Here is an 8,439-nt window from a genome sequence, read left to right as displayed (position 1 = left end):
TTAATATCACTCTAGTTTTATTACTTTGGCATGGTTATTTATGGTAAATGAACTATATTGGTTACTGAGATTTTTATCTCACCTATAGTTATTTATATTTTTTAGGTTTTAGTAGTGGTAGAGCAATAGGAAAGGAAATGGGTTTAGTACAAACTCTTCTAACAAGCCCATTGTAAGATGGTGTAATGAACTTGAGTATAATAGTAGTGATTTGTATATAAGTTGTCATAGGAACCAATACTTATACATAACTTATGAATATGTGTGTGTATGTGTGATTTCTAAAATCCTAGCCCTTTTTGTGTGTTCATGTGTATAAATAGCAGGAATGACCATGTGGCTAGTGATTGAGCATAGGGGTTATGGTATGGTGGTATGTGAGATGTGTATGTGAAATTTGGCCTTGCACGCGATTGAGAATGAAAAATGAGAATTTGCCTAAGTTGGTTGTTATGGGTTGTTTACAAGCCAAATGTGTGTATGTGTGTTATATTGTCTATATGATTCATCAATCTGGTGTGTATTGTCCATTTGAATATGATTAAGGCTCTAGAAGTGGCTAATGACTTTTTATTTTAATGGGTGATGCTGAAGTGGTAAATTTTGACTTAAAATGGTCAAAATTGCACTTAGGTGTCCAATTTTTAAATGAAATATTAGATTTAAAGGAAACTAGTATCATTGATTAGATTATGAAACAAACTTTGTGTGGGCACTTATACCACCCCAATTGGACATCAGATGCAAAAATAGCGCACATCTGACGTTCGCACTAGAAACTACTGTGTAACAGCAGAATTAGGTGTGTGTGTCGCGGTACATGTATCCATCCACATATTATAGTGCATGGCATAGAGTAGGCAATTGTGGTCTCTATGCCATAGGCCATGGTACATATGGCACAAGCTACGGTACATGACATACTTTTTGTAAATTGGGCTATTTTGAATTGCAAATTAATGTGTTTATATCTTGTTCTTTCATTGTGTATTAGTCTAAATAATGTAAATAGTTTCTATAAGAGATTTTTAAAGATTTGATATTGGGATCCCATAGTTTTTTAAAGTTAACCATTTTGATTAGTAGTTATGTGGAGGATCGTATAGTAATATCAGTAAGGCATTACAAATAGTTGGTATCAGTTTCTCGAGTTTTGAGATCTGGTTACTCTGATTGTTTATTACATATGTCATAGACCTTAGCAACTTATATATTTTTTATTACAACATTCTTTCTCTTTTGCTTACCTTTCTTTACCTTTCATTCTTAGGAGGGGAGAAAATGAGAAGAAGAGGTACTTGAGTATCAAGGTGTCCAGTTGAGGATGAGCCTATGATAGAGGTTTAATTAGATGTGCCTCAATAAGCCAATACAAAAGATGGCTTGTTAGAAGAGTTAAGAAATATGATAATTGATATTCAACAGATAGTATGAGATCACAATGTTCTATTGAAGGGTAGATATCAAGCAAAGGAAAGAGAAGGTCAAGAGAGACTAGTATAAGAGGAAGTTCATAGCATATTTGAGCCATCTCAAGCTTTAGGTAGTAAGCAAGTTGTTGGAGTTGCTGTGGATCTATCCATTAATCAAGCCTGGAAGACTTTTAGGAGGTTCAGTCTACCACATTTGACGACAGTATGAAAGATGAAGAAGCTAAGTAGTAGATTAAGCACCTTGAGATAATATTCGAGGTGGTGACTTGTACTTTAGAACATAAGGTGACTTTAGCTACAGTTCAATTGGTTGGAGCAGCTAAGAGATGATGTGACTTAGTTAGACCATTTGGTAGTGTGAGATACTTTTAGGAAGAATTTAAGAGGGTGTATTCTGATTACTACTTCCCAGCGTCCTTTCGTACTGAGAAAGGGGAAGAGTTCCATTCATTCAGGCAAGGAGGCTTGGATAAAGAAGAGTTTAAGATGGTCAATGATTTGTTAGCCTATTCCATATATCTGTAGCACCTCAATGACATAAAGTGAAAGGTAGAGCGATTATTAGAAAAAATATGTCTAGAGTATCGACAACAGATTGCTCTACTTGACATTACTTCTTATGAAGACATATGTCATAAGTTAAGAATGGCTACTAGAAGAGGCAAGGAAGCTGAGGCTGAGAAGAAGAGAGTAGCATGGCAAAATTGGCTTTTTCTTTAGGTCTATCAGGTAGAGTTTTGAAGAAGTCTTTTTATAGCTCAAGCAGTTCTAGAGCTTTTAGGAAGAGGAGCTTTACTAGAGCCTTTTAAACCCAAATTGTTTAGAGGGGTTTAGTGTAGAGGAGTACTAGGATTAGAATTGGGATTTTGCAACCTCCAAGGCAAGCTTCAAATACACTACTACTTTTAGCACTAAAAGGTCACCTTAATTTAGTATATGCGGCAAATTTCATACAGGTAAGTACTAGACTTGTTTTAAGTATAGGAAGCTAGGCCATATCACTAAGTATTGTCCTAAAGGTGGAATTGAGGTGATAGAGCAGTGGTCGATAGTTTTGGGATGAGTATTTACAATAACACAAGAAGAGGCCAACTTGTCTTCAAGCCTAATCAAAGGTATCATTTATGTCTGTGGTAATATAATAGATGCATTGTTTAATTCTAGAGCTATACATTCTTTTATCTCAAAAGAATGTGTAGATAGACTGAAATTTAAGCTGGAAGAGTTACCTATATTGATTAAAGTAACTATGCGTTTAGGATCCTCGAGTATTACTAGTACATCATGTGGAAAAGTTGAAATTTTATTTAAAGATCAAGTATCTGTGATTGATTTGATTTGCATTTTCATGAAAGGGATTAATAAAATAGTTGGCTTGGATTGGCTAGTAGCTAATAATGCTATGCTAGGCTCTACCAGGAAGCTAGTGTCTTTACCAGTATTATCAGCAGGAACTTGTTCTACTGAGTAGGCCAGAATTCCTATTAGTTGTGCAAGTTGAAAAGTTGATAAGTTAAGGGTGTGGTGCATACATGATGATTTTTTTGGCAAGTAGTGTGTACGATGGGGGTATTAAGAAGATTTGAGTAGTGAGCAAATTTCTTAAGGTATTTTAAGGAGAGATGTCTAGATTACCTCCAGAAAGGGAAGTTGAATTTAAATAGATTTAGTTCCTAGTATTGAACTAATTTCTAAAGCCCCATATCGAATATCACCCTCAGAGTTGAATGAGTTGAAGAAGTAGATTAAAGATTTGCTTGACAAGGGTTTTATCAGGTTGAGCATTTTGCCTTGGGGTTCACTAGTGTTATTTGTGGGAAAGTAGGATGGTAGTTTACAACTATACATTGACTATTGGCAATTGAATAAGGTGACAGTGAAGAATAAATACTCTTTACCCAGAATCGACAATTTTTTATATCAATTGGCTGGAGCCTTAGTCTTTTCCAAGATTGCCTTGAGTTCAAGGTATTATTAGTTTAGAGTTTGTGAGAAAGATGTACCCAAGATGGCTTTTCGTCTGCGTTATGGGCATTACGAGTTCCTTGTCATGCCATTTAGTCTGACTAATGCACCTGCTATTTTCATGGATTACATGAACCATATCTTTAGACTATAGTTTTGCCATTTTTGCATCTAATGTTTGATTGAGGTAGTTCAAGTGTCCACACGAAGCTTGTTTCATAATCTAACTAATGACACTGGTTTCATTCAAATATGATATTTAGTGTGAGTTTTGATAGAGGGAAGTCAGATTTTTGGGCCATATGGTGTCAACAGATGGGATTTCTATTAATCCTCATAAAGTTGATATTGTATTGAAATAGGAGCAACCTAGCTCAGTTATAAAGATTTGAAGTTTTCTGGGATTAGCTCAATATCACTGAAGGTTTATTCAAGGTTACTCTTAGATTGCTTCTCCATTGATGAAGTTAACATATCAAGATCAACCTTTTGTATGGGATGATAGGTAAGTATGTAGTATTCATATGAGATGCAAGGGTAGTAATGATCTAACTTAATTGTTATGGAGCTCTAGTGTCTCTAGTCCCACCAAACCTCTTGCTATGGCTAATAACTCCTCAAGATTGTAATGCTTTACTGAAAACCCTCCTTTCTGTAGATCTAGAACCATTGGCACTATAACCTCCTCCCATATCCACTCGATATAGAAGAAGATTAATAGAATTGCTACTTCTTTACACCAATCAATAATCAAAGAATTCATTTGAAAAGCTTTGGCCAAAGACTTATTTCTTAAAATTATCATAAACATGATACATTTGAGTAACACATAGTAAAAGCTATTTATATGCATTCACATCCTTCATTGCATGCTATAAGAACTACAAAATTAGGTGAAATTATGGGCCATGCACCACGGCATGTGGCATAGAGCCACATGTTCAATCTTTCTGCGTCATGTGTAATCCCCTCACATATCTACTTGATATAAAAGAAGATTACAGAAATCACCACATCTAAATACACAATTCAGTAATAAAATATTTTTGTTAGAAAAGCTTTGGCTGAAGACTTATTTCACAAATCATTAAAAATAGCAATACATCAGAGGATACACATTAGAAATAAATCATAGACATTTATCTCATCAAATGCATGCATTTAAATTCACAAACCTAGGTTAGAATAAGGGCCATGAATCATAGTGTGTGGTATGTGCGTCACAGCATGTGGCATAAATCTACATGCCTAACTTTCTATGCCATGCATTGCGGCATGTAACACCATGCGCTATAGTATGCTTGTCTAAATTTCTATTGTCATTTTGACAGCAATTATGACAAACTTCCAGTGTGTACTGTTTTCACATATGACATCCGAATGAAGTGATTCAAGTGCCTACACGAAGCTTAACTCCTAAGCTAGCTGATGAGATAGGTTTGAATATGATCTAACAGTTCAATTAAAATTTAGACACTTGGGTGCCAAAAGTCATATTTTGTTTTGAAAAATTTGTGCACCTAAGCGCTCAAATTAATCCCTTTCTCTCATTAAACCGCACAAGGCCTTGAATCAAGTCTAAAAAGTCCCAATACACCTGATTGACCATTTTATATCATAATCATACACATATATTAAAATTTGACCTCTCAACAGTCAATTTCTACAATTCACAAACTCAAAAATTGCCATTACAACATAACTTAGCCCACTTAGCCTTTTACTTAACATAAACATATACATCCACATTCATAACATGTGTATTACTTAATCTTGGCCCTAAATTACTCATTTTCATCATCATTTTTCACTTGGGCTTAAGATTCACCAATATTCACCATAATTTAACATATATGCACTTAATTCATTAGCCCTTAGTTAATTTCATCACATAAACATATAATTGGGCTAAGATACCATAAAATCATTACTCAAGTCATGCATGCAACCCTATGGCAACTCAATTACACACACACGTACACACACAAAGTTTCTTAGTTTCATTCATTACACAAACTCAGGGTATACACGGCTTCAATAATTCAAGTTAGTTTAGACTCTCTTACCTAGCCCTAATCACTGCCTTGCCTTATAAACATGTAACCATGGGGGTGAGATAAAAAGCTCAGTAACAGAATAACTCACTCCTATTAACTATCACATGTAAGCATATGAAAGTAAAGCATAATATATCATTTAAATCTCATTAACACAGCATATATTACAAGTTCCATTTTTCAATTCATAATTACATATATCCATTCCCCACTTTTCACCACTTTTTCACATTACATTCCATAGCATGATCATTACTGACTGAACCTCCAAATCACCCTCACACGAAACCTATAACATCCTAAATTTTTAATCTTGCATTAAAGACTGATTATGGAATGAATTAGTGATTTAATGTGAGATTAGGGTTCTGGATATTGAAGTGTTATTTTGACCTATTGGGATGTTATATGAATAGATATGAGCAAAAAAGTGAAATTTCAAAGTAGAGCATGTGAGCATAGTGAGGATTTCCTTTATTGTGCCATGTGCTGTAGTGAATAGTAGATGCGCTATGGCATATAGTGTAAAAATTTGATGAATAGGAAAGTGTCCAGCTCGTGAAATAGAAAGGAAGAATGTAAGCAAGTGGTTCTGGCATGGAGAAGATAAGGGGTTCTGCTAGGGCAAGTAAAATCAAGAGTAAGAGTGACATTTTTAATCTATTGCCTATCAGGTAAGTCTCGTACTTCCTTAAGAAGAGTGACATTTTTGACCTGTTACATATCGGATAGGTATCGTCCTTCCTTAAACTCTAATTCTACCCTATTTTCTCTTAGTTTTAACTAGTGAGAAATTAAATTTGGGAGTTTTAAGGAGTTGATTTCTTACCTTATAGTAATAGAAAGATTCTTTAGAACTAAACTAGTGTTATGTGACTAGTTTGAGTGAAAATAATAAAGCTTTAAAGTTATAGGCATAAATTTCCCCAATCTAGAAAGAGAGTAGTAAGAGAAAGTTGATTGTGAGGAAGATAATGATTGAGGTGAGTGATAAGTGAGTATGGTATGTGTAATCAGTATGAATTGTGGAATTAATAGCGATTAGGAGTTTAATTACGATAATTGCCATTTTTTGTCCATAGTAAAATTGACTTTGAATGCCAATTTTATGTAGATTAGAGTGTGCAACAAGTAGATAAATGGAAAGAGATTCAAGTAAGGAAACTACACAGGTAAACCTTTCTATTAGAAAGAAAGGTTGAGGTAACCATATAGTTTATTGTGTTTATTAACTATTATAACTATGTAGAAGTAAATACAAAATAAGAAATTGTTGTTTTATGAGTTTTATGAATGGTTTGATGTTGAAAATGGCTTTAGCATGAATATTAATTTGTGAAATGAAAATTGGAACGTAATTGATTTCAATTAATATACATATGTTATGATATTATATGTTATAGAAATGTGAAGAAAAGCAGTGATAATTGTTAAAAGAGCATGATTATAGGAGGTGGGAGTTCACCCACAATATATGGGAATGTGTGTGTGTGGAGAAGTGAGTAAAAATATATATGGTCAGGCTGGTACCATGAGAAATCCACAACATAATATGGGACTATTACTATGGGACATTTGGATAGTTTGTTAACTCCCTAGTGCCTGTTAGGGTGTAGTGGAGTCAACAATGCCTATATCACAAGTGTATGAAGAGGGAAACCATAGTTTGTAGGTGGCTTAGATTACCTTTGATTGAGTATTTCTACCATCAGAAGTGTGCTCGGGGTCAACAAGTGGTTGATCTAGGAGAACTTATGGTTTTGTATTGGGGAGCTTTGGAGGAATGGTGGATATATGATCATGCTAAGGTGTAAAAGTCTTTGAAACATGATTTATATGTGAAAGCAATGATTTAACTATCATATGCTATATATATATATATATATGCTATGATGTTGTTTTTATTACTTTGGCATAGTTATTTGTGGTAATAGGCATTAAATGAACTATATTAGTTACTGAGATTTTTATCTCACCTGTAGTTATCCACATTTTTTAGGTTCCGGCACTAGTGGATTAAAGGGGAAGGACATAAGTTGAGTTGGCATCTCTTGCCTAAGTCTTTGTAAGAAATGGTGTAATGACTTTGTAGATTGTTAACTGAGAATGTGTATAAGTTGCCATAGGATTCAGTGCATGTGCATAAAGTTGTATTTGTGATATGTTTGATGACTTTGAGTTCCCAACCCTTGTAAATGTAAGAATGGTGAAATGATTGGATGGGCTAGTGAATGAATGAATATGTATGTGAATATGAGATGTCTGAAGAGTATATGTTATGATTTGGCCATGTATGAGATTAAGAAATGAAAATGAGATTTTAGCCCAAAAGTGTGAAATAGGCAATTTACAAGCCAAATGTGTGTATGCATATTATATTGTACATGTGTATAGTCAATTAGATATGTATTGTCCATTTGGACATGGTCAAGGCCTAAAAAGTGGCTAATGACATTTAGTTTCAAATTGAAACACTTGGGTGGTAAAGGTTTGGCATAAAATTATCAAAATGCAGTGTCTAATTTTTATAGAAATATTAGATTGAGATGAAACCAGTCTCATTAGTTAGATTTCAAAATAAGCTTTGTATAGGCATTTGAAACACCTCAATCGGACATTGGATGTAGAAATGCGCACATCTAAAATTTGCACCCAAAGTTTACATTTTGACAGCAATTTCAAGTGTGTGTGCTGTAGCGCATGTTTCCACATGCCATGATACATAACCTAGAGTGTCATGCTATAGTCTCTGTGCCACATACTGTGATGCATGTGGTACAAGCTATGGCTTATGGTGCCAAATTTAACTTAGTTTTACTAAATTGCACAAGTTTTCTTGGGCTTGGATGTACCTTTATAGATTGCTTCCCCTGTGTGTAATGTTTTATGTTTTGAGGAATTTATAAAATGATTTTTGAAAATATTTTCTTAAGATCCCAAGGTTTTCAAAGTTTTTTAATTAAATGATTAAGAAAGGATTGTAA

This window comes from Prosopis cineraria, unplaced genomic scaffold (assembly GCF_029017545.1).
Source record: "Prosopis cineraria cultivar Desert tree isolate PC_DT_omini unplaced genomic scaffold, ASM2901754v1 PC1, whole genome shotgun sequence".
Classification (NCBI taxonomy): Eukaryota; Viridiplantae; Streptophyta; class Magnoliopsida; order Fabales; family Fabaceae; genus Prosopis; species Prosopis cineraria.
The sequence above is the reverse complement of the archived record's forward strand: the minus strand, read 5'-3'. Positions refer to the sequence as shown.